The sequence below is a fragment of the Scyliorhinus torazame genome, chromosome 23, assembly GCF_047496885.1.
Source record: "Scyliorhinus torazame isolate Kashiwa2021f chromosome 23, sScyTor2.1, whole genome shotgun sequence".
NCBI classification, from domain to species: Eukaryota; Metazoa; Chordata; class Chondrichthyes; order Carcharhiniformes; family Scyliorhinidae; genus Scyliorhinus; species Scyliorhinus torazame.
In genome coordinates this window covers 61,812,582-61,837,575 of record NC_092729.1, presented here as the reverse complement: position 1 = coordinate 61,837,575, position 24,994 = coordinate 61,812,582, and the positions used below count along the sequence as shown (strand labels likewise).

Here is a 24,994-nt window from a genome sequence, read left to right as displayed (position 1 = left end):
ATTTTATTGAAAATTTTTGGTCAACCAACACAGTACATTGTGCATCCTTTACACAACATTGTAACAATACAGATAATAATGACCTTTTTAAATTTAAACAAAAACAACAACAAATAAATAAATATTAAATAACAAAAAATAAAAACTAGCCCTAATTGGCAACTGCCTTGTCTCAGGCCACCCCCCCCCCAATCCCCCCCCATCCCTCCCCCGCCCCCCCCCCCAAGTCCTGGGCCGCTGCTGCTGCCTTCTTTGTTCTCCCCTATCTATCTTTCCGCAAGATATTCGACGAACGGTTGCCACCGCCTAGTAAACCCTTGAGCCGACCCCCTTAGGACGAACTTAATCCGCTCTAACTTTATGAACCCCGCCATATCATTTATCCAGGTCTCCACCCCCGGGGGCTTGGCTTCTTTCCACATTAGCAATATTCTGCGCCGGTCTACTAGGGACGCAAAGGCCAAAACATCGGCCTCTTTCGCCTCCTGCACTCCCGGCTCTTGTGCAACCCCAAATATAGCCAACCCCCAGCTTGGTTCGACCCGGACTCCTACTACTTTCGAAAGCACCTTTGTCACCCCCATCCAAAACCCCTGTAGTGCCGGGCATGACCAAAACATATGGGTATGATTCGCTGGGCTTCTCGAGCACCTCGCACACCTATCCTCCACCCCAAAAAATTTACTGAGCCGTGTTCCAGTCATATGTGCCCTGTGTAATACCTTAAACTGAATCAGGCTTAGCCTGGCGCACGAGGACGACGAGTTTACCCTGTTTAGGGCATCTGCCCACAGCCCCTCCTCGATCTCCTCCCCTAGCTCTTCTTCCCATTTCACTTTTAGTTCGTCCACCATAGTCTCCCCTTCATCCCTCATTTCCCTATATATATCCGACACCTTACCGTCCCCCACCCATGTCTTTGAGATCACTCTGTCCTGCACCTCTTGTGTCGGGAGCTGCGGGAATTCCCTCACCTGTTGCCTCGCAAAAGCCCTCAATTGCATGTACCTGAATGCATTCCCTTGGGGCAACCCATATTTCTCGGTCAGCGCTCCCAGACTCGCAAACTTCCCATCCACAAATAGATCTTTCAATTGCGTTATACCTGCTCTTTGCCACATTCCATATCCCCCATCCATTCCCCCCGGGGCAAACCTATGGTTGTTTCTTATCGGGGACCCCCCCAATGCTCCGGTCTTTCCCCTATGTCATCTCCACTGTCCCCAAATCTTCAGTGTAGCTACCACCACCGGACTCGTGGTATAGTTCCTTGGTGAGAACGGCAATGGGGCTGTCACCATAGCCTGCAGGCTGGTCCCCCTACAGGACGCCCTCTCTAATCTCTGCCACGCCGCTCCTTCCTCCTCTCCCATCCACTTACTCACCATTGAAATATTAGCGGCCCAATAATACTCACTTAGGCTCGGTAGTGCCAGCCCCCCCCCTATCCCTACTACGCTGTAAGAATCCCTTCCTCACTCTCGGAGTCTTCCCGGCCCAAACAAAACCCATGATACTCTTTTCTATCCTTTTGAAAAAAGCCTTCGTGATCACCACCGGGAGGCACTGAACCACAAAGAGGAATCTCGGGAGGACCACCATCTTAACCGCCTGCACCCTCCCTGCCATTGACAATGCTACCATATCCCATCTCTTGAAATCTTCCTCCATCTGTTCCACCAACCGCGTCAAATTTAGCCTGTGCAATGTGCCCCAATTCTTAGCTATCTGGATCCCCAGGTAACGAAAGTCTCTTGTTACCTTCCTCAACGGTAGGTCTTCTATTTCTCTACTCTGCTCCCCTGGATGCACCACAAACAGCTCACTCTTCCCCATGTTCAATTTATACCCTGAAAAATCCCCAAACTCCCCAAGTATCCGCATTATTTCTGGCATCCCCTCCGCTGGATCCGCCACATATAGTAGCAGATCATCCGCATATAAAGATACCCGGTGTTCTTCTCCTCCCCTAAGTATTCCCCTCCATCTCTTGGAACCTCTCAGCGCTATCGCCAGGGGCTCAATCGCCAGTGCAAACAGTAATGGGGACAGAGGACATCCCTGCCTTGTCCCTCTATGGAGCCGAAAGTATGCAGATCCCCGTCCATTCGTGACCACACTCGCCACTGGGGCCCTATACAACAGCTGCACCCATCCAACATACTCATCTCCAAAACCAAATCTCCTCAGCACCTCCCACAGATAGTCCCACTCCACTCTATCAAATGCTTTCTCGGCATCCATCGCCACTACTATCTCCGTTTCACCCTCTAGTGGGGCCATCATCATTACCCCTAACAGCCTCCGTATATTCGTGTTCAGCTGTCTCCCCTTCACAAACCCAGTTTGGTCCTCATGAACCACCCCCGGGACACATTCCTCTATTCTCATTGCCATTACCTTGGCCAGGACCTTGGCATCCACATTGAGGAGGGAAATTGGTCTGTAGGACCCGCATTGTAGCGGATCCTTTTCCTTCTTTAAGAGAAGCGATATCGTTGCTTCTGACATAGTCGGGGGCAGTTGTCCCCTTTCCATTGCCTCGTTAAAGGTCCTCGTCAGTAGCGGGGCGAGCAAGTCCAAATACTTTCTGTAAAATTCAACTGGGAATCCGTCCGGTCCCGGGGCCTTTCCCGTCTGCATGTTCCTAATTCCTTTCACCACTTCTTCTACCGTGATCTGTGCTCCCAGTCCCACCCTTTCCTGCTCTTCCACCTTGGGAATTTCCAGCCGATCCAAAAAATCCATCATTCTCTCCCTCCCATCCGGGGGTTGAGCTTCATACAATTTTTTATAAAATGTCTTGAACACTTCGTTCACTCTCTCCGCTCCCCACTCCGTCTCTCCATCTTCGTCTCTCACCCCCCCTATTTCCCTCGCTGCTCCCCTTTTCCTCAATTGGTGTGCCAGCAATCTGCTCGCCTTCTCTCCATATTCATACTGTACACCCTGCGCCTTCCTCCATTGTGCCTCTGCAGTGCCTGTAGTCAGCAAGTCAAATTCCACATGCAGCCTTTGCCTTTCCCTGTACAGTCCCTCCTCCGGTGCTTCCGCATACTGTCTGTCCACCCTCAAAAGTTCTTGCAGCAACCGCTCCCGTTCCTTACTCTCCTGCTTCCCTTTATGTGTCCTTATTGATATCAGCTCCCCCCTAACCACCGCCTTCAACGCCTCCCAGACCACTCCCACCTGAACCTCCCCATTGTCATTGAGTTCCAAGTACTTTTCAATGCATCCCCTCACCCTTAGGTACACCCCCTCATCCGCCATTAGTCCCATGTCCATTCTCCAGGGTGGGCGCCCTCTTGTTTCCTCCCCTATCTCCAAGCCTACCCAGTGTGGGGCATGATCCGAAATGGCTATAGCCGTATATTCCGTTCCCCTCACCCTCGGGATCAATGCCCTACCCAACACAAAAAAGTCTATGCGTGAATAGACTTTATGGACATAGGAGAAAAACGAGAACTCCTTACTCCTAGGTCTACTGAATCTCCACGGGTCCACCCCTCCCATCTGCTCCATAAAATCCTTAAGCACCTTGGCTGCTGCCGGCCTCCTACCAGTCCTGGACTTCGACCTATCCAGCCTTGGTTCCAACACCGTGTTGAAGTCTCCCCCCATTATCAGCTTTCCGGTCTCTAGGTCTGGGATGCGTCCTAGCATTCGCCTCATAAAATTGGCATCGTCCCAATTCGGGGCATAAACGTTTACCAACACCACCATCTCTCCCTGTAATTTGCCACTCACCATCACGTATCTGCCCCCGTTGTCCACCACTATAGTCTTTGCCTCGAACATTACCCGCTTCCCCACTAATATAGCCACCCCCCTGTTTTTCGCATCCAGCCCCGAATGAAACACCTGCCCTACCCATCCTTTGCGCAACCTAACCTGGTCTATCAGTTTCAGGTGCGTTTCCTGTAACATAACCACATCTGCTTTAAGTTTCTTAAGGTGTGCGAGTACTCGTGCCCTCTTTATCGGCCCGTTAAGCCCCCTCACGTTCCACGTGATCAGCCGGGTTGGGGGGCTTCCCACCCCCCCCCCCCTTGCCGGTTAGCCATCATCTTTTTCCAGCTTCTCACCCAGTTCCCACGCAGCTGTATCTCCCCCAGGCGGTGCCCCCCGCCCATCCTTTCCCGTACCCACTCCCCCCTTTCCCCAGCAGCAGCAACCCAGTAATTCCCCCCTCCCCCCCCCCCCCCCCCGCTAGACCCCCCGCTAGCGTAATTACTCCCCCCATGTTGCTCCCAGAAGTCAGCAAACTCTGGCTGACCTCGGCTTCCCCCCGTGATCACGGCTCGCCCCGTGCGGCGCCCCCTCCTTCCTGCTTCTCTATTCCCGCCATAATTATCATAGCGCGGGAACCAAGCCCGCGCCTCTCCCTCGGCCCCGCCTCCCATGGCCAACGCCCCATCTCCTCCACCTCCCCACCTCCCCCCATCACCACCTGTGGGAGAAAGAAAAGTTACCATACCGCAGGATTAATCATACAATCCCTCTTCGCCCCCCCCCCCCACTCGTCCCACCACTTTGTCCAAACGTTCATTTTCGCAGTCCAATCATTCCAATTTTTCTTCTACAATAAAAGTCCACGCTTCATCCGCCGTCTCAAAGTAGTGGTGCCTCCCTTGATATGTGACCCACAGTCTTGCCGGTTGCAGCATTCCAAATTTTATCTTCTTTTTGTGAAGTACCGCTTTGGCCCGATTAAAGCTCGCCCTCCTTCTCGCCACCTCCGCACTCCAATCTTGATAGACGCGGATCACCGCGTTCTCCCATTTACTACACCGAGTTTTCTTCGCCCATCTAAGGACCATTTCTCTATCCTTAAAACGGAGAAATCTCACCACTATGGCTCTGGGAGCTTCTCCTGCTCTCGATCCTCGCACCATAACTCGGTATGGTAACCCCAACTGCTTTCTGTTAACTCGCCCCTCACTCTCCTCTCTCACCTTGTTTTTAATTTGGGGAATTCTGCAGGCAGCTTGTGCACAGGAAGAGCCCCAAAAATGGTGGCACTTTCAGAATTAAGTTCAGAGTCTCTGAAGATGGATTTCTTTCTCTCTTTCTACTTGAACCTGTACAAACTGACAGCAGGCATATTGATTGCACAGTAAGATTCCACAATCAGAAATGTGATCCTGGTGGAAAATTCCCCCACGTCCCCTGTGGAAAGGATGAATTAACTCCCTCATTCCCACCTTTAAGTTTAAGACTTTTAACTCAAGACCTTCAAACCCATTTTGCAGTCCGTGAGCTAATTTTTTAAAAATGTGGTCATTATTGCTGTGTTTTTTGAAAATATTATCATTCCGATGAGGACGGACATAACAACATACAAACAATCAGTCACAACACAAACAAAATACTATTCTCCTCATTTGAGATTTATTCCTTTATTTCCATTAAACTTTCCCCTCTTCCCTCCCCTTACCCACTGGCAACAAACAGATCTGTAAAGAGAGACAAGAACAGCTTCCATCTCGTCCAGAACCCCCCACCTGAGCCACAAAGGGCTAACTTTAGTTTCTCAAGTTTAAGGAATTCCGCAATATCCCTCAACCATGTCGATATTTTTGGCGGATCTTCTGACTTCCCTCCCAATAATATTAGCCTCCGGGCGATCAATGTGGCAAAGGCCAGCACATCGGCCCCGTCCCCATCTATTAGTCCCGGTACTTCCGACACCCCAGAAATTGCCTCATGTGGTCCCAGTAATATTTCCACCTCCACAACTTTTGTTACTGTTTTAAATAGCGAGAGCCAGAAGCCCAATAATCGTAGACGTGACCAGAAGATGTGGACGTGGTTCACTGGTCCTCCTTTACACTCTCACATTTATCTTCTTCCTCTGTGAAGGATCTGCTCGTTCGTCCCTGTGTCATATCGCCCCTGTGTACATCCTTGAATTGTATCAAGCCCATCCGAGCACGTGAAGATGTCGCTTTGACCCTGTGTATAACCTCACTCCATAGTCCCCATTCCAACGCCACACCCAACTCTTCCTTCCAGAGAGTAGCAATGGAGGGATGCTTTTCTAATTGGACGGCTGTGACCAGTGGTGTTCCACAGGGATCAGTGCTGGGACCTTTGCTCTTTGTAGTATATATAAATGATTTGGAGGAAAATGTAACTGGTCTGATTAGTAAGTTTGCAGACGACACAAAGGTTGGTGGAATTGCGGATAGCGATGAGGACTGTCGGAGGATACAGCAGGATTTAGATTGTCTGGAGACTTGGGCGGAGAGATGACAGGTGGAGTTTAATCCGGACAAATGTGAGGTAATGCATTTTGGAAGGTCTAATGCAGGTAGGGAATATACAGTGAATGGTAGAACCCTCAAGAGTATTGAAAGTCAAAGAGATCTAGGAGTACAGGTCCACAGGTCATTGAAAGGGGCAACACAGGTGGAGAAGGTAGTCAAGAAGGCATACGGCATGCTTGCCTTCATTGGCCGGGGCATTGAGTATAAGAATTGGCAAGTCATGTTGCAGCTGTATAAAACCTTAGTTAGGCCACACTTGGAGTATAGTGTTCAATTCTGGTCGCCACACTAGCAGAAGGATGTGGAGGTTTTAGAGAGGGTGCAGAAGAGATTTACCAGAATGTTGCCTGGTATGGAGGGCATTAGCTATGAGGAGCGGTTGAATAAACTCGGTTTGTTCTCACTGGAACGAAGGAGATTGAGGGGAGACCTGATAGAGGTATACAAAATTATGAGGGGCATAGACAGAGTGGATAGTCAGAGGCTTTTCCCCAGGGTAGAGGGGTCAATTACTAGGGGGCATAGGTTTAAGGTGAGAGGGGCAAGGTTTAGAGTAGATGTAGGAGGCAAGTTTTTTACGCAGAGGGTAGTGGGTGCCTGGAACTCACTACCGGAGGAGGTAGTGGAAGCAGGGACGATAGGGACATTTAAGGGGCATCTTGACAAATATATGAATAGGATGGGAATAGAAGGATACGGACCCAGGAAGTGTAGAAGATTGTCGTTTAGTCGGGCAGCATGGTCGGCACGGGCTTGGAGGGCCGAAGGGCCTGTTCCTGTGCTGTACATTTCTTTGTTCTTTGTTCTTTTTTTGTTTTATTTCCTCAATTGCTGCTTTCTTTCTGTCCATCAGCCAGCTGTAAATGTTAGTAATTCTTCCATCACCAACTCAGCTGGGAGGAGCAATTTATCCAGCAGCTTGTTCTCTGGTAAGCAACGAAAGAGGACAACTCCTTTTTCACCAAGTTTCATCATTGAAGATAATTAAACTTCACCTCCCTCGGCATTTTATGTTTCTCCCTCAATTCTTCAAATCTACTTTCCAACAACAAGTCTGTAACCTGTCTCAGCCCAGCTTTATGCCACTGTTTAAATATTGTATCCAGTCTTGCCGCCGGGGTGAATCGGGGGTTTCCATAAATAGGGGCTCGCACCGTCAAGTTAACCAAAGCAAAATGGCGTCACCGCTTGCTCCAGATGTTGATGGAAGATGCCAGCACCGGGCTTTGTGTAAACTTCCCCGGGGGAAATGGGAGTGGGGCCGCAGCGAAAGTCTGCAAACTAGCCCCCTTACACGATGCTTACTCCACCTGTACCCATTCCGCTTCTTCCTCTCCCCACCATTGCCGAATCTTCTCCAAATTCACCGCCCAATAATAATACAAAAGATTGGGAAGCACCAACCCTCCCACCCACCCATTCTTTTTAAATGTGTGCTGGTCCTTTTGAAGAGAAATCCAAAATCTCCTTCCATTTACTGATGGAGAAGTGATCTGCCGCATTTTCTATCTGTTTAGAGCAGGGTGTCTGTGTGAGGGTAAGTGTGTTACTGTGTGTGTGGACTTTTCTCTATCTGTCTATCTGCCAGTCGCCCTGGTCCAACATTCTATTTCTCTCTCCACAGATGCTGCCTGACGTGCTCAGTATTTTCCGCATTGGTACAAGAGCGAGGAGGTAAGGCTGAACTTATACAAGACACTAGTTAGACCTCAGCTGGAATATTGTGGACAGTTCTGGGCGCCACACTATAGGAAGGATGTGAACACACTGGAGCGAGTGCAGAGGAGGTTCACAAGAATGGTTCAGGAATGAGAAACTTCAGTGATGAGGATAGATTGGAGAGATTGGGTCTGTTCTCCAAGGAGAGAAATGGCCAAGAGGAGATTAGATAGAGGTGATCAAATTCTTGGGGGTGCCGGACAGAGTAGACAGGGAGAAACGGTTCCCAGTATTAAGAAGCTCAAGAACGAGATGGCACAGAATTAAAGTGAATTGGAAAAGAAGCAAATATTTACTCTGTATCTAACCCCGTGCTGTACATGTCCTGGGAGTGTTTGATGGGGACAGTGTAGAGGGAGCATTACTCTGTATCTAACACCGTGCTGTACCTGTCCTGGGAGTGTTTGATGGGGACAGTGTGGAGGGAACTTTACTCTGTATCTAACCCCGTGCTGTACCTGTCCTGGGTGTGTTTGATGTTGACAGTGTAGAGGGAGCTTTACTCTATATCTTACCCCGTGCTATATCTGTGCTGGGAGTGTTTGATGGGCACAGTGTAGAGAGAGCCTTGCTCGATATCTAATACCGTGTTACACCTGTCCTGGGAGTGTTTGATGGGCACAGTGTAGAGAGAGCCTTGCTCGATATCTAATACCATGTTGTACCTGTCCTGGGAGTGTTTGCCAGGGACAGTGTAGAGAGACCTTGCTCGATATCTAATACCGTGATGTACCTGTCCTGGGAGTGTTTGCCAGGGACAGTGTAGAGGAATCTTTGTCTAACCCCATGATGTACCTTTGCTGGTCGTGTTTGACGGAGTTTCAAAATCTCAAATAAATGTCTTCTATTAGTTTCTCCATCCCTCTGTTTCTGCTTCCCTCTCTGTCTGTCTGGGAATATTGTCAGAACAAAATCCACGATCAGCAGTCAGCCATTTTAAGTTACTTAATGGTGGCCATTTTAGGTGAGCACAGCACAGTCATTTCTGACATTTGTACACGTTGGTACAACAAAATCCTGATGGAAAGTGTCTGATTTAAACAGCGATTTGTTGGGTAATGTGGATGAAGAAAGGGAGCTGGCTGTCCATGTACACCAGTCACTGAAAGTGGAGAGGGGGGTGCAGCAAGCAGTTAAGAAGACCAATGATATGTTGGCCTTCATTGAAAGAGGGATTTGAGTTCAGAAGTGGAGATGTCTTACTGCAGTTACACAAGGCCTTGGTGAGACCACACCTGGAGTATTGTGTACAGTTTCGGTCTCCCTAACTAAGAAAGGATAGAGTTGCCAGAGAGGGAGTGCAGCGGAACGTGAATCGGCTGATAGGGAGGTTGCCGGACTGTCCTACAAGGAGAGATTGGTTTGACTGTGGCACAGTGGTTAGCACTGCTGCCTCACCGTGCCAGTGACCCGGGATAAATTCCGGCCTTGTGTGACTGATTACGTGGAGTTGGCAGTTTCTCCCCGTGTGTGCGTGGGTTTCCTCCGGGTGCTCCGGTTTCCTTCCACAGTCCAAAGATGTGCAGGCTAGGTGGAATGGTCCTGCTAAATTACCCCTTAGTGTCCAAGAAAGATTGTTTAGATTAGGTTAAGGAGTTATTGGGATAGGGCGGGTGACTGAGCCTACATAGAATGCTGTGTCAGAGGGTTGGTGTAGATTCGATGGGCAGAATGGCCTCCTTCTGCATTGTAGGGATTCTATCATTGTGCCTGTATTCACTAGGGCCTAGAAGGATGTGAGGAGATGTTGGCCGTGCTAAATTGCCCCTTTGTGGCCCAAAGGTTAGGTGGTGTTACTGGGGTTATTTGGATAGGGTGGAGGCGTGGGCTTGGGTAGGGTGCTCTCTCCGAGGGCCAGTGCAGGCTCGATGGGCCAAATGGGCTACTCCTGCAATGTATATTCTATGATTCTGTGAGCTCTGATTATTACATTCCAACAGCGCTGTGCAGACTATACACAGAGATGGAGATTCTGAACATTGAATTAATGTATTCTGTTATTCTCCCCATCTTCTCTGTCTCTGCATCTCTCTCTCTCTCTCTGGGAATCTGTCTAAACAAATCCACGATCAGCAGTCAGCCATTTTAAGTTACTGAACGGTGGCCATTTTATGTGAGCACAACACTGAGACAATTCGGACAGTTGTCCAAGTTAGTGTCAAACAAAAACTGAAGGAAAGAGTCAAATTTAAATGGTGATATGTTGGGCAATGTGGATGTACAAATGGAGCTTGTACACCAGTCACTGAAAGTGGAGAGGGGGTTGCAGCAAGCAGTTAAGAAGACCAATGATATGTTGGCCTTCATTGAAAGAGGGATTTGAATTCAGAAGTGGAGATGTCTTACTGCAGTTACACAAGGCCTTGGTGAGACCACACCTGGAGTACTGTGTACAGTTTCGGTCTCCCTAACATAGAAAGGATATAGTTGCCAGAGAGGGAGTGCAGCGGAGGGTCAATCGGCTGAAGGTGAGATTGCCGGACTGTCCTAGGAGGAGAGATTGGTTCAATAGGACCCGAACGAGCCCTGTTTCTCCAACCTAACCCTGGAGATCTAATCCCACATTCCTGGTGATGTCTCCACTCTCAAAGATGGAAAGTTATTGACCAAGTTTAAAGCAGAAATTGACAGCTTTCTAAATCCCAATGACATAAAGGGACATGGGGATAGTGTTGGGGAAAAGACATTGAAGTGAAGATATTTCACAGCTGGATTCACAGAATACAGACAGCAAAGTATCTTAAATTTTGGAAGTGCCACAAATGTTGTGAAACATTTGGGAAATGATTAGAAACAGTTTGGACTGAGATCTCCTCAGTGACCTGTGTGCTGTCCCCACCCCCGACTTTCTGTCAGGAATGTCCCCCTCGGTGTGTTTCCTGTGTCTGCAAAGGTAACACTTGTCCTGTCGATGGTTATGTTAATTCAGCAGACAGCCACAGATTCACAATGTCCTGTCCTTATTTCTGTCATTGTTTAACATTTGTTCCCTCTGAATTTCTGACCTGTTGGGAATAACCATTCGTCTGTCGCCTTAGGAAGGCTTTCCATAGAATGAGTAAAAACTAGCAAGAAATCACAGAATGTGAGTTAAACACAACTTCATTCCTGCTTCCATTTAGAGAGAAGATTCCTGGCCAGGCAAACAAAGCTCATTGCAAAGTTTCACTTCATATTTTACTTGTTGTTCACGGACAGATTTTTCACTGAAATCTTCTGATGTTAATTCCTGAGATTAGAATTTATAAAGAAACAATTTGGATTGAATGAAAACGGTCAGTTTGATAACCCTAATGTCCTGACTGCCTCACGTCCTGGCACCCTCACACCATCACACCCTCATGTCCCCTAACCCTCACATCCTGACCCACTCACGTCCCCGAAACCTCAGATCCTGACCCGCTGTGTACCTCTTTCTCTGTGTGTGTCCCTCACTCTCTCCGTGTGCCCACCTCTCTCTGTCCCTCTCTCCCTCTGTGTCCCTGTTGCTCTCAAAGTGTCCTCTCACTCTATGCCTCTCTTTCACTGTCTACCTCTTTCTCTCTGTGTCACTCTCCCTGTCGCCCTCTCCCTTTCTGTATCCCCCTCTCTCTGTCCCCCTCTCTCCCTCTCCCTCTATCTCTATCCCTCTTTCTCTTTGTCCCACTATCTATCACTGTGTACATCTCTCTCTCTTTCTATCACTCTATCGCTCACTCTCCTTCTCTCGCTGTTTCCCTCGCTCTTGATGTGTCGTCGCTCTCGCTGTGTCCCTCGCTCTCGCTGTGTCCCTCGCTCTCACTGAGTCCCTCGCTCTCTGTGTACCCCTCACTCTCTGTGGGCCCCTCACTCTCTGTGTACCCCTCACTCTCTGTGCGTCCCTCGCTCATTGTGCGTCCCTCGCTCTCTGTGCGTCCCTCGCTCTCTGTGCGTCCCTCGCTCTCTGTGTGTCCCTCGCTCTCTGTGTGTTCCTTGCTCTCTGTGTGTCCCTCGCTCTCAGTGTGTCCCTCGCTCTCTGTGTGTCCCTTGCTCTCTGCGTGTCCCTCGCTCTCTGTGTGTTCCTTGCTCTCTGTGTGTCCCTCGCTCTCAGTGTGTCCCTCGCTCTCTGTGTGTGTTCCTCGCTCTCTGTGTGTGTTCCTTGCTCTCTGTGTGTCCCTCACTCTCTGTGTGTGTCCCTCGCTATCTATGCATTCCTCTCTCTCTGTGCGTCCCTCGCTCTCTGTGTGACCCTCGCTCTCTGTGTGTCCCTCGCTCTCTGTGTGTATCCCTCGCTCTCTGTGTGTCCCTCGCTCTGTGTGTCCCTCGCTCTGTGTGTCCCTCGCTCTCTGTGTGTCCCTCGCTCTCTGTGTGTCCCTCGCTCTCTGTGTGTCCCTCGCTCTCTGTGTGTGTCCCTCGCTCCCTGTGTGTCCCTCGCTCACTCTGCGTCCCTCGCTCTCTGTCCGCCCCTCGCTCTCTGAGTGTCCCTTGCTCTGTGTGTCCCTCGCTCTCTGTGTGTTCCTCACTCTCTGTGCGTCCCTCGCTCTCTGTATTTCCCTCGCTCTCTGTGTCCCTGCTCTCTGTGTGTCCCTCGCTCTCTGTGTATTCCTCGCTCTCTTTGTGTCCCTCACTCTCTGTGTTTCCCTCGCTCTCTGTGTGTCCCTCACTCTCTGTGTGACCCTCGCTCTCTGTGTGTGTCCCTCGCTCTCTGTGTGTCCCTCGCCCTGTGTGTGTGTTACTTGCTCTCTGTGTCCCTCGCTCTCTGGTGTGTCCCTCGCTCTCTGTGCATCCCTCGCTCTCTGTGAGTCCCTCGCTCTCTGTGTGTGTTCCTTGCTCTCTGTGTGTCCCTCGCTCTCTGTGTGAGTCCCTCGCTCTCTGTGTGACCCTCGCTCTCTGTGTGTCCCTCGCTCACTGTGTGTCCCTCGCTCTCTGTGTGTCCCTCGTTCTCTGTGTGTCCCTCGCTCTCTGTGTGTGTCCCTCGCTCTCTGTGTGTCCCTCGCTCTCTGTGCGTCCCTAGCTCTCTGTGTGTTCCTCGCTCTCTGTGTGTCCCTTGCTCTCTGTGTCCCTCGCTCTCTGTGTGTCCCTCGCTCTCTGTGTGTCCCTCGCTCTCTGTGTGTTCTTCGCTCTCTGTGTGTACCTCACTCTCTGTGTGTCCCTCACTCTCTGTGTGTCCCTCGCTCTCTGTGTGTGTCCCTCGCTCTCTGTGTGTGTTCCTCGCTCTCTGTGCACCCCTCGCTCTCTGTGTAATTCGCTCTCTGTGTGTCCCTCGCTCTCTGTGTGTCCCTCGCTCTGTGTGTCCCTCGCTCTCTGTGTGTGTCCCTCGCTCTCTGTGTGTGTTCCTAGCTCTCTGTGTGTCCCTCGCTCTCTGTGTGTGTCCCTCGCTATCTGTGCATTCCTCTCTCTCTGTGAGTCCCTCGCTCTCTGTGTGTCCCTCGCTCTGTGTGTCCCTCTCTCTCTGTGTGACCCTCGCTCTCTGTGTGTCCCTCGCTCTGTGTGTCCCTCGCTCTCTGTGTGACCCTCGCTCTCTGTGTGTCCCTCGCTCTCTGTGTGTCCATCGCTCTCTGTGTGTCCCTCGTTCTCTGTGTGTATCCCTCGCTCTGTGTGTGTCCCTCGCTCTGTGTGTCCCTCGCTCTCTCTGTGTCCCTCGCTCTCTGTGTGTGTCCCTCGCTCCCTGTGTGTCCCTCGCTCTCTGTGCGTCCCTCGCTCCCTGTGCGCCCCTCGCTCTCTGTGTGTCCCTTGCTCTGTGTGTCCCTCGCTCTCTGTGTGTCCCTCACTCTCTGTGTGTTCCTCACTCTCTGTGCGTCCCTCGCTCTCTGTATGTCCGTCGCTCTCTGTGTCCCTCGCTCTCTGTGTGTGCCTCGCTCTCTGTGTGTTCCTCGCTCTCTGTGTGTCCCTCACTCTCTGTGTTTCCCTCGCTCTCTGTATGTCCCTCACTCTCTGTGTGTCCCTCGCTCTCTGTGTGTGTCCCTCGCTCTCTGTGTGTCCCTCGCTCTGTGTGTGTGTTACTTGCTCTCTGTGTGTCCCTCGCTCTCTGTGTGTGTCCCTCGCTCTCTGTGCATCCCTCGCTCTCTTTAAGTCCCTCGCTCTCTGTGTGTGGTCCTTGCTCTCTGTGTGTCCCTCGCTCTCTGTGTGTGTCCCTCGCTCTCTGTGTGACCCTCGCTCTCTGTGTGTCCCTCGCTCTCTGTGTGTTCCTCGCTCTCTGTGTGTCCCTCGCTCTCTGTGTGTCCCTCGCTCTCTGTGCGTCCCTAGCTCTCTGTGTGTTCCTCGCTCTCTGTGCGTCCCTCGCTCTCTGTGTGTCCCTCGCTCTCTGTGTGTCCCTCGCTCTCTGTGTGTTCTTCGCTCTCTGTGTGTACCTCACTCTCTGTGTGTCCCTTGCTCTGTATGTGTGTCCCTCGCTCTCTGTGTGTGTTCCTCGCTCTCTGTGCACCCCTCGCTCTCTATGTAATTCGCTCTCTGTGTCCCTCGCTCTCTGTGTGTCCCTCGCTCTCTGTGCGTCCCTCGCTCTCTGTGTGTCCCTCGCTCTCTGTGCGTCCCTCGCTCTCTGTGTCCTTCGCTCTCTGTGTGTCCCTCGCTCTCTGTGCGTCCCTCGCTCTCTCTGCTGTCCCTCGCTCTCTGTGTGTCCCTCGCTCTCTGTGTGTCCCCCGCTCTCTGTGTGTGTCCCTCGCTCTCAGTGTGTCCCTCGCTCTCTGTGTGTCCCTCGCTCTCTGTGTGTGTCCCTCGCACTCTGTGTGTCCCTCGCTCTGTGCGTTCCTCGATCTCTGTGCGTCCCTCGCTCTGTGTGTGTGTCCCTCACTCTGTGCCTCCCTCGCTCTCTGTGTGAGTCCCTCGCTCTGTGCGTCCCTCGCTCTCTGTGCGTCCCTCGCTCTCTGTGTGCACCCCGCTCTCTGTGTGTGTCCCTCGCTCTGTGCGTCCTTCGCTCTCTGTGCGTCCCTCGCTCTTTGTGTGTCCCTCGCTCTTTGTGTGTCCCTCGCTCTCTGTGTGTCCCTCACTCTGTGTGTCCCTCGCTCTGTGTGTCCCTCGCTCTCTGCGTCCCTCGCTCTGTGTGGCCCTCGCTCTCTGTGTGTGTCCCTCGCTCTCTGTGTGTCCCTCGCTCTGTGTGTGTCCCTCGCTCTCTGTGCGTCCCTCGCTCTCTGTGCGTCCCTCGCTCTCTGTGTGTGCCCCTCTCTCTGTGCGTTCCTCGCTCTCTGTGTCTGTCCCTCGCTCTCTGTGCGTCCCTCGCTCTCTGTGTGTACCTCACTCTGTGTGTCCCTCGCTCTGTGTGTCCCTCGCTCTCTGTGTGTCCCTCACTCTGTGTGTCCCTCGCTCTGTGTGTCCCTCGCTCTCTGCGTCCCTCGCTTTGTGTGTCCCTCGCTCTGTGCGTCCCTCGTTCTCTGTGTGTCCCTCGCTCTGTGCGTCCCTCGCTCTGTGCGTCCCTCGCTCACTCTGTGCGTCCCTCGCTCTCTGTGTGTCCCTGGCTCTCAGTGCGCCCCTCGCTCTCTGTGTGTCCCTCGCTCTCTGTGTGTCCCTCGCTCTCTGTGTGTCCCTCTCTCTGTGCGTTCCTCGCTCTCTGTGCATCCCTCGCTCTCTGTGTGTCCCTCGCTCTCTGTGCGTCCCTCGCTCTCTGTGCGTCCCTCGCTCTCTGTGTGTCCATCGCTCTCTGTGTGTCCCTCGCTCTGTGCGTCCCTCGCTCTGTGCGTCCCTCGCTCACTCTGTGCGTCCCTCGCTCTCTGTGTGTCCCTCTCTCTGTGCGTTCCTCGCTCTCTGTGCATCCCTCGCTCTCTGTGTGTCCCTCGCTCTCTGTGCGTCCCTCGCTCTCTGTGCGTCCCTCGCTCTCTGTGTGTCCATCGCTCTCTGTGTGTACCTCACTCTGTGTGTCCCTCGCTCTCTGTGTGTCCCTCACTCTGTGTGTCCCTCGCTCTCTGTGTGTCCCTCACTCTGTGTGTCCCTCGCTCTGTGTGTCCCTCGCTCTCTGCGTCCCTCGCTCTGTGTGGCCCTCGCTCTCTGTGTGCCCCTCGCTCTGTGTGTCCCTCGTTCTCTGTGTGTCCCTCGCTCTGTGCGTCCCTCGCTCTGTGCGTCCCTCGCTCACTCTGTGCGTCCCTCGCTCTCTGTGCGCCCCTCGCTCTCTCTGTGTGCCCCTCGCTCTGTGTGTCCCTCGTTCTCTGTGTGTCCCTCGCTCTGTGTGTCCCTCGCTCTGTGCGTCCCTCGCTCACTCTGTGCGTCCCTCGCTCTCTGTGCGTTCCTCGCTCTCTGTGCATCCCTCGCTCTCTGTGCGTCCCTCGCTCTCTGTGTGTCCCTCGCTCTCTGTGCGTCCCTCGCTCTCTGTGTGTCCATCGCTCTCTGTGTGTACCTCGATCTCTGTGCAGCCTTTGCTTTCTGTGAGTCCCTTGCTCTCTGTGCGCCCCTCGCTCTCTGTTTCCCTCGCTCTCTGTGTTCCTCGCTCTCTGTGTCCCTCGCTGTCTGTGTCCCTCGGTGTCTGTGTCCCTCGCTCTCTGTAGCCCTCGCTCTTTGTGTCCCTCTTTCTGTGCGTCCCTCGCTCTGTGCGTCCCTCAATCTCTGTGTGTCCCTCGCTCTCTGCGTGTCCTTCGCTCTCTGTGTGTACCTCGCTCTCAGTGTGTCCCTCGCTCTCTGTGTGTGTTCCTTGCTCTCTGTGTGTCCCTCACTCTCTGTGTGTGTCCCTCGCTATCTGTGCATTCCTCTCTCTCTGTGCGTCCCTCGCTCTCTGTGTGTCCCTCGCTCTGTGTGTCCCTCGCTCTCTGTGTGACCCTCGCTCTCTATGTGTTCCTCGCTCTCTGTGTGTCCATCGCTCTCTGTGTGTCCCTCGTTCTGTGTGTGTATCCCTCGCTCTGTGTGTGCCCCTCGCTCTGTGTGTCCCTCGCTCTGTGTGTCCCTCGCTCTGTGTGTCCCTCGCTCTCTGTGTGTCCATCGCTCTCTGTGTGTCCCTCGCTCTATGTGTGTCCCTCGCTCTCTGTGAGTGTCCCTCGCACCCTGTGTGTCCCTCGCTCTCTGTGCGTCCCTCGTTCTCTGTGCGCCCCTCGCTCTCTGTGTGTCCCTTGCTCTGTGTGTCCCTTGCTCTCTGTGTGTCCCTCACTCTCTGTGTGTTCCTGACTCTCTGTGCGTCCCTCGCTCTCTGTATGTCCCTCGCTCTCTGTGTCCCTCGCTCTCTGTGTGTCCCTCGCTCTCTGTGTTTTCCTCGCTCTCCGTGTGTCCCTCACTCTCTGCGTTTCCCTCGCTCTCTGTGTGTCCCTCACTCTCTGTGTGTCCCTCGCTCTCTGTGTGTCCCTCGCTCTGTGTGTGTGTTACTTGCTCTCTGTGTGTCCCTCGCTCTCTGTGTGTGTCCCTCGCTCTCTGTGCGTCCCTCGCTCTCTGTGTGTGTTCCTTGCTCTCTGTGTGTCCCTCGCTCTCTGTGTGTGTCCCTCGCTCTCTGTGTGACCCTTGCTCTCTGTGTGTCCCTCGCTCTCTGTGTGTCCCTCGCTCTCTGAGTGTCCCTCGTTCTCTGTGTGTCCCTCGCTCTCTGTGTGTGTTCCTCGCTCTCTGTGCACCCCTCGCTCTCTGTGTCCTTCGCTCTCTGTGTGTCCCTCGCTCTCTGAGTGTCCCTCGCTCTCTGTGTGTCCCTCGCTCTCTGTGTGTGTCCCTCGCTCTCTGTGTGACCCTCGCTCTCTGTGTGTCCCTCGCTCTCTATGTGTCCCTCGCTCTCTGAATGTCCCTCGTTCTCTGTGCGTCCCTCGCTCTCTGTGTGTGTTCCTTGCTCTCTGTGTGTCCCTCGTTCTCTGTGTGTGTCCCTCGCTCTCTGTGTGACCCTCGCTCTCTGTGTGTCCCTCGCTCACTGTGTGTCCCTCGCTCTCTGAGTGTCCCTCGTTCTCTGTGTGTCCCTCGCTCTCTGTGAGTCCCTCGCTCTCTGTGTGTGTTCCTTGCTCTCTGTGTGTCCCTCGCTCTCTGTGTGTGTCCCTCGCTCTCTGTGTGACCCTCGCTGTCTGTGTGTCCCTCGCTCTCTGTGTGACCCTCGCTCTCTGTGTGTCCCTCGCTCTCTGTGTGTCCATCGCTCTCTGTGTGTCCCTCGCTCTCTGTGTGTCCCTCACTCTCTGTGTGTTCCTCACTCTCTGTGCGTCCCTCGCTCTCTGTATGTCCGTCGCTCTCTGTGTCCCTCGCTCTCTGTGTGTGCCTCGCTCTCTGTGTGTTCCTCGCTCTCTGTGTGTCCCTCACTCTCTGTGTTTCCCTCGCTCTCTGTATGTCCCTCACTCTCTGTGCGTCCCTCGCTCTCTGTGTGTCCCTCGCTCTGTGTGTGTGTCCCTCGCTCTCTGTGTATGTTCCTCGCTCTCTGTGCACCCCTCGCTCTCTGTGTAATTCGCTCTCTGTGTGTCCCTCGCTCTCTGTGCGTCCCTCGCTCTCTGTGTGTCCCTCGCTCTGTGTGTGTCCCTCGCTCTCTGTGTGTCCCTCGCTCTCTGTGTGTCCCTCGCTCTCTGTGTGTCCCTCGCTCTCTGTGCATCCCTCGCTCTCTTTAAGTCCCTCGCTCTCTGTGTGTGGTCCTTGATCTCTGTGTGTCCCTCGCTCTCTGTGTGTGTCCCTCGCTCTCTGTGTGACCCTCGCTCTCTGTGTGTCCCTCGCTCTCTGTGTGTTCCTCGCTCTCTGTGTGTCCCTCGCTCTCTGTGCGTCCCTAGCTCTCTGTGTGTCCCTCGCTCTCTGTGTGTTCTTCGCTCTCTGTGTGTACCTCACTCTCTGTGTGTCCCTCACTCTCTGTGTGTCCCTTGCTCTGTATGTGTGTCCCTCCCTCTCTGTGTGTGTTCCTCGCTCTCTGTTCACCCCTCGCTCTCTGTGTAATTCGCTCTCTGTGTGTCCCTCGCTCTCTGTGCGTCCCTCGCTCTCTGTGTGTCCCTCGCTCTCTGTGCGTCCCTCGCTCTCTGTGTCCTTCGCTCTCTGTGTGTCCCTCGCTCTCTGTGCGTCCCTCGCTCTCTCTGCTGTCCCTCGCTCTCTGTGTGTCCCTCGCTCTCTGTGTGTCCCCCGCTCTCTGTGTGTGTCCCTCGCTCTCTGTGTGTCCCTCGCTCTCTGTGTGTGTCCCTCGCACACTGTGTGTCCCTCGCTCTGTGCGTTCCTCGATCTCTGTGCGTCCCTCGCTCTGTGTGTGTGTGTCCCTCACTCTGTGCCTCCCTCGCTCTCTGTGTCTGTCCCTCGCTCTGTGCGTCCCTCGCTCTCTGTGCGTCCCTCGCTCTCTGTGTGCCCCCCGCTCTCTGTGTGTGTCCCTCGCTCTGTGCGTCCTTCGCTCTCTGTGCGTCCCTCGCTCTTTGTGTGTCCCTCGCTCTTTGTGTGTCGCTCGCTCTCTGTGTGTCCCTCGCTCTGTGTGTCCCTCGCTCTGTGTGTCCCTCGCTCTCTGTGCGTCCCTCGCTCTCTGTGCGTCCCTTGCTCTCTGCGTCCCTCGCTCTGTGTGTCCCTCGCTCTCTGTGCGCCCCTCGCTCTCTGTGTGCCCCTCGCTCTGTGTGTCCCTCGTTCTCTGTGTGTCCCTCGCTCTGTGCGTCCCTCGCTCACTCTGTTCGTCCCTCGCTCTCTGTGCGTCCCTGGATCTCTGTGCGCCCCTCGCTCTCTGTGTGTGCCCCTCGCTCTGTGCGTTCCTCGCTCTCTGTGCATCCCTCGCTCTCTGTGCGTCCCTCGCTCTCTGTGCGTTCCTCGCTCTCTGTGTGTCCATCGCTCTCTGTGTGTAGCTCGATCTCTGTGAAGCCTTTGCTTTCTGTGAGTCCCTCGCTCTCTGTGCGCCCCTCGCTCTCTGTGCGTCCCTCGCACTCTGTGTGCCCCTCGCTCTCTGTGTGTCCCTCGCATTCTGCGACTCCCTCGCTCTCTGTTTCCCTCGCTCTCTGTGTTCCTCGCTCTCTGTGCCCCTCGCTGTCTGTGTCCCTCGGTGTCTGTGTCCCTCGCTCTCTGTAGCCCTCGCTCTTTGTGTCCCTCTCTCTGTGCGTCCCTCGCTCTGTGCGTCCCTCAATCTCTGTGTGTCCCTCGCTCTCTGCGTGTCCTTCGCTCTCTGTGTGTCCCTCGCTCTCTGTGTGTGTCCCTCGCTCTCAGTGTGTCCCTCGCTCTCTGTGTGTGTCCCTCGCTCTCTGTGTGTGTTCCTTGCTCTCTGTGTGTCCCTCACTCTCTGTGTGTGTCCCTCGCTATCTGTGCATTCCACTCTCTCTGTGAGTCCCTCGCTCTCTGTGTGTCCCTCGCTCTCTGTGTCCCTCGCTCTCTGTGTGACCCTCGCTCTCTATGTGTTCCTCGCTCTCTGTGTGTCCATCGCTCTCTGTGTGTCCCTCGTTCTCTGTGTGTATCCCTCGCTCTGTGTGTGTCCCTCGCTCTGTGTGTCCCTCGCTCTGTGTGTCCCTCGCTCTCTGTGTGTCCATCGCTCTCTGTGTGTCCCTCGCTCTATGTGTGTCCCTCGCTCTCTGTGTGTGTCCCTCGCTCCCTTTGTGTCCCTCGCTCTCTGTGCGTCCCTCGTTCTCTGTGCGCCCCTCGCTCTCTGTGTGTCCCTTGCTCTGTGTGTCCCTTGCTCTCTGTGTGTCCGTCACTCTCTGTGTGTTCCTGACTCTCTGTGCGTCCCTCGCTCTCTGTATGTCCCTCACTCTCTGTGTCCCTCGCTCTCTGTGTGTCCCTCGCTCTCTGTGTGTTCCTCGCTCTCCGTGTGTCCCTCACTCTCTGTGTTTCCCTCGCTCTCTGTGTGTCCCTCACTCTCTGTGTGTCCCTCGCTCTCTGTGTGTCCCTCGCTCTGTGTGTGTGTTACTTGCTCTCTGTGTGTCCCTCGCTCTCTGTGTGTGTCCCTCGCTCTCTGTGCGTCCCTCGCTCTCTGTGTGTCCGTTGCTCTCTGTGTGTCCCTCGCTCTCTGTGTGTCCCTCGCTCTCTGTGTGACCCTCGCTCTCTGTGTGTCCCTCGCTCTCTGTGTGTCCCTCGCTCTCTGAGTGTCCCTCGTTCTCTGTGTGTTCCTCGCTCTCTGTGTGTGTTCCTCGCTCTCTGTGCACCCCTCGCACTCTGTGTCCTTCGCTCTCTGTGTGTCCCTCGCTCTCTGAGTGTCCCTCGCTCTCTGTGTGTCCCTCGCTCTCTGTGTGTGTCCCTCGCTCTCTGTGTGACCCTCGCTCTCTGTGTGTCCCTCGCTCTCTGTGTGTCCCTCGCTCTCTGAGTGTCCCTCGTTCTCTGTGCGTCCCTCGCTCTCTGTGTGTGTTCCTTGCTCTCTGTGTGTCCCTCGCTCTCTGTGTGTCCCTCGCTCTCTGTGTGTCCCTCGCTCTCTGAGTGTCCCTCGTTCTCTGTGCGTCCCTCGCTCTCTGTGTGTGTCCCTCACTCTCTGTGTTTCCCTCGCTCTCTGTGTGTCCCTCGCTCTCTGTGCGTCCCTCGCTCTCTGTGTGTACCTCACTCTCTGTGTGTCCCTTGCTCTGTATGTGTGTCCCTCGCTCTCTGTGTGTGTTCCTCGCTCTCTGTGCACCCCTCGCTCTCTATGTAATTCGCTCTCTGTGTGTCCCTCGCTCTCTGTGCGTCCCTCGCTCTCTGTGTGTCCCTCGCTCTCTGTGCGTCCCTCGCTCTCTGTGTCCTTCGCTCTCTGTGTGTCCCTCGCTCTCTGTGCGTCCCTCGCTCTCTCTGCTGTCCCTCGCTCTCTGTGTGTCCCTCGCTCTCTGTGTGTCCCCCGCTCTCTGTGTGTGTCCCTCGCTCTCAGTGTGTCCCTCGCTCTCTGTGTGTCCCTCGCTCTCTGTGTGTGTCCCTCGCACTCTGTGTGTCCCTCGCTCTGTGCGTTCCTCGATCTCTGTGCGTCCCTCGCTCTGTGTGTGTGTCCCTCACTCTGTGCCTCCCTCGCTCTCTGTGTGAGTCCCTCGCTCTGTGCGTCCCTCGCTCTCTGTGCGTCCCTCGCTCTCTGTGTGCACCCCGCTCTCTGTGTGTGTCCCTCGCTCTGTGCGTCCTTCGCTCTCTGTGCGTCCCTCGCTCTTTGTGTGTCCCTCGCTCTTTGTGTGTCCCTCGCTCTCTGTGTGTCCCTCACTCTGTGTGTCCCTCGCTCTGTGTGTCCCTCGCTCTCTGCGTCCCTCGCTCTGTGTGGCCCTCGCTCTCTGTGTGCCCCTCGCTCTGTGTGTCCCTCGTTCTCTGTGTGTCCCTCGCTCTGTGCGTCCCTCGCTCTGTGTGTCCCTCGCTCTCTGTGTGTCCCTCGCTCTCTGTGTGTGCCCCTCTCTCTGTGCGTTCCTCGCTCTCTGTGCATCCCTCGCTCTCTGTGCGTCCCTCGCTCTCTGTGCGTCCCTCGCTCTCTGTGTGTCCATCGCTCTCTGTGTGTACCTCGATCTCTGTGCGTCCCTCGCTCTGTGTGTCCCTCGCTCTCTGTGTGTCCCTCGTTCTGTGTGTGTATCCCTCGCTCTGTGTGTGCCCCTCGCTCTGTGTGTCCCTCGCTCTCTGTGTGTACCTCGATCTCTGTGCGTCCCTCGCTCTGTGTGTCCCTCGCTCTCTGTGTGTCCCTCGTTCTGTGTGTGTATCCCTCGCTCTGTGTGTGCCCCTCGCTCTCTGTGTGTCCCTCGCTCTCTGTGTGTCCCTCGCTCTCTGAGTGTCCCTCGTTCTCTGTGTGTTCCTCGCTCTCTGTGTGTGTTCCTCGCTCTCTGTGCACCCCTCGCACTCTGTGTCCTTCGCTCTCTGTGTGTCCCTCGCTCTCTGAGTGTCCCTCGCTCTCTGTGTGTCCCTCGCTCTCTGTGTGTGTCCCTCGCTCTCTGTGTGACCCTCGCTCTCTGTGTGTCCCTCGCTCTCTGTGTGTCCCTCGCTCTCTGAGTGTCCCTCGTTCTCTGTGCGTCCCTCGCTCTCTGTGTGTGTTCCTTGCTCTCTGTGTGTCCCTCGCTCTCTGTGTGTCCCTCGCTCTCTGTGTGTCCCTCGCTCTCTGAGTGTCCCTCGTTCTCTGTGCGTCCCTCGCTCTCTGTGTGTGTCCCTCACTCTCTGTGTTTCCCTCGCTCTCTGTGTGTCCCTCACTCTCTGTGTGTCCCTCGCTCTCTGTGTGTCCCTCGCTCTGTGTGTGTGTTACTTGCTCTCTGTGTGTCCCTCGCTCTCTGTGTGTGTCCCTCGCTCTCTGTGCGTCCCTCGCTCTCTGTGTGTCCTTTGCTCTCTGTGTGTCCCTCGCTCTCTGTGTGTCCCTCGCTCTCTGTGTGACCCTCGCTCTCTGTGTGTCCCTCGCTCTCTGTGTGTCCCTCGCTCTCTGAGTGTCCCTCGTTCTCTGTGTGTCCCTCGCTCTCTGTGTGTGTTCCTCGCTCTCTGTGCACCCCTCGCTCTCTGTGTCCTTTGCTCTCTGTGTGTCCCTCGCTCTCTGAGTGTCCCTCGCTCTCTGTGTGTCCCTCGCTCTCTGTGTGTGTCCCTCGCTCTCAGTGTGACCCTCGCTCTCTGTGTGTCCCTCGCTCTCTGTGTGTCCCTCGCTCTCTGAGTGTCCCTCGTTCTCTGTGCGTCCCTCGCTCTCTGTGTGTGTTCCTTGCTCTCTGTGTGTCCCTCGCTCTCTGTGTGTGTCCCTCGCTCTGTGTGTGTCCCTCGCTCTGTGTGTGTCCCTCGCTCTCTATGTGTGTCCCTCGCTCTCTGTGTGTCCCTCGCTCTCTGTGTGTCCCTCGCTCTCTGTGTGTCCCTCGCTCTCTGTGTGTCCCTCGCTCTCTGTGTGTGTCTCTCGCTCTCTGTGTGTGTCCCTCGCTCTCTGTGTGAGTCCCTCGCTCTCTGTGTGTGTTCCTCGCTCTCTGTGTGTGTCCCTCGCTCTCTGTGTGTGTCCCTCGCTCTCTGTGTGTTCCTCGCTCTGTGTGTGTGTCCCTCGCTTTCTGTGTGTGTCCCTCGCTCTCTGTGTGTCCCTCGCTCTCTGTGTGTCCCAGCTCTCTGTGTGTCCCTCGCTCTCTGTGTGTCCCTCGTTCTCTGTGTGTGTTCCTCGCTCTCTGTGTGTCCCTCGCTCTCTGTGTCCCTCGCTCTCTGGGTTCCCCTCGCTCTGTGCGTCCCTCGCTCTCTGTGTGTCCCTCGCTCTCTGTGTGTCCCTCGTGCTCTGTGTGTCCCTCGCTCTCTGTGTATCCCAGCTCTCTGTGTGTCCCTCGCTCTCTGTGTGCGCCTCGCTCTCGGTGTGTGTCTCTCGCTCTCTGTGTGTGTCTCTCGCTCTCTGTGTGTGTCCCTCGCTCTCTGTGTGTCCCTCGATCTGTGTGTGTCCCAACTCTCTGTGTGTCCCTCACTCTCTGTGTGTCCCTCGCTCTCTGTGTGTGTCCCTCGCTCTGTGTGTGTCCCTCGCTCTCTGTGTGTCCCTCGCTCTCTGTGTGTCCCTCGCTCTCTGTGTGTCCCTCGCTCTCTGTGTGTCGCTCGCTCTGTGTGTCCCTCGCACTCTGTGTGTCCCTCGCTCTCTGTGTGTCGCTCGCTCTCTGTGTGACCCTCGCTCTCTGTGTGTGTTCCTCGTTCTCTGTGTATCCCTCGCTCTCTGTGTGTCCCTTGCTCTCTGTGTGTGTCCCTCGCTCTCTGTGTGTGTTCCTCGCTCTCTGTGTGTCCCTCGCTCTCTGTGTGTCCCTCACTCTCTGTGTGTCTCTCGCTCTCTGTGTGTCCCACGCTCTGTGTGTGTGTTCCTCGCTCTCTGTGTGTGTTCCTCGCTCTGTGTGTGTCCCTCGCTCTCTGCGTGTCCGTCGCTCTCTGTGTGTCCCTTGCTCTCTGTGTGTTCCTCGCACTCTGTGTGTACCTCGCTCTCTGTGTGTGTCCCTTGCTCTCTGTGTATGTTCCTCGCTCTCTGTGTGTCCCTCGCTGTCTGTGTGTGTCCCTCGCTCTCTGTGCACCCCTCGCTCTCTGTGTCCCTCGCTCTTTGTGTGTCCCTCGCTCTCTGTGCGTCCCAATCTCTCTGTGTGTCCCTCACTCTCTGTGTCTCCCTCGCTCTCTGTGTGTCCCTCGTTCTCTGTGTGTTCCTCGTTCTCTGTGTGTCCCTCGCTCTCTGTGCACCACTCGCTCTCTTTGTCCCTCGCTCTCTGTGTGTCCCTCGCTCTCTGTGTGTCCCTTGCTCACTATGTGCCTCGCTCTCTGTGCGTCCCTCGCTCTCTGTGTGTTCCTCGCTCTCTGTGTGTCCCTCGCTCTCTGTGTGTCGCCCTCTGTGTGTCCCTCGCTCTCTGTGT

The 24,994-nt window shown here is 54.6% G+C and overlaps 1 long non-coding RNA gene across 1 annotated transcript in view; it reads left to right on the top strand.

The window, feature by feature from the left end:
- Positions 1-24,994, top strand: part of LOC140399766 (uncharacterized) — a 93,637-nt gene that overhangs the window by 7,098 nt on the left and 61,545 nt on the right. The window contains exon 2 of the long non-coding RNA XR_011937860.1: positions 7,894-7,943. This is a non-coding gene — a long non-coding RNA (uncharacterized lncRNA). The remainder of the gene's footprint in view (positions 1-7,893; positions 7,944-24,994) is intronic.